A 640-nucleotide genomic window follows, 5' to 3' on the forward strand; every position below is an offset into this window, starting at 1 on the left:
CCACATCCGTACTCATGATCTGTTGCTCCTCAGATCCTGGCGGAATGGAAGCAGAAGTACGAGGAAACGCAGGCTGAGCTGGAGGCCTCCCAGAAGGAGTCTCGCTCCCTCAGCACAGAGCTGTTCAAGATGAAGAATGCCTATGAGGAGTCCCTGGACCACCTGGAAACGCTGAAGCGTGAGAACAAGAACTTGCAGCGTAAGTCGCTCAGCCTTTCGTGCTGGCAGGGCTTTCTCAGAAGCTTTCCTGCCCACCTTTCCACCTGGGTCTGTGCCTGCAGGGATGGGAGCAGACCTGTTATGCTGGTGTCACAGGGCCTTGCCCTGTATCCTCTATATCTGACCATGTGAATGTTCATTCTTCTCTACAGAGGAGATTTCTGACCTCACGGAGCAGATTGCAGAGGGAGGAAAGGCAATTCATGAGCTGGAGAAAGTCAAGAAGCAGATTGAACAGGAGAAGTCTGAAATCCCCTAGGCGTGCCTTGGAGGAAGCTGAGGTACATGCTCATGATCACTGATTTAGTGTGTGGAATCCTGTTTAACATCATGAAAGACAAAAGCATTGAGCAAATCTTATTGCTCTGTTCCTACTAGGTCTGAAGGTCTAGCATTGGTATACCTATCATGCAGAGCATAA

The 640-nt window shown here is 50.0% G+C and overlaps 1 long non-coding RNA gene across 1 annotated transcript; it reads left to right on the forward strand.

Annotated features, from left to right (window-relative positions):
* Window positions 1-7: 7 nt before the first annotated feature.
* On the forward strand, window positions 8-410 carry LOC104916567. Its single transcript, XR_796612.2, has 2 exons — window positions 8-199; window positions 372-410. It is a non-coding gene; the product is annotated as an uncharacterized LOC104916567 (long non-coding RNA).
* The last annotated feature ends 230 nt before the right edge of the window (window positions 411-640 follow it).

This window comes from Meleagris gallopavo, unplaced genomic scaffold (genome assembly GCF_000146605.3).
Source record: "Meleagris gallopavo isolate NT-WF06-2002-E0010 breed Aviagen turkey brand Nicholas breeding stock unplaced genomic scaffold, Turkey_5.1 ChrUn_random_7180001922290, whole genome shotgun sequence".
Lineage (NCBI taxonomy): Eukaryota > Metazoa > Chordata > Aves > Galliformes > Phasianidae > Meleagris > Meleagris gallopavo.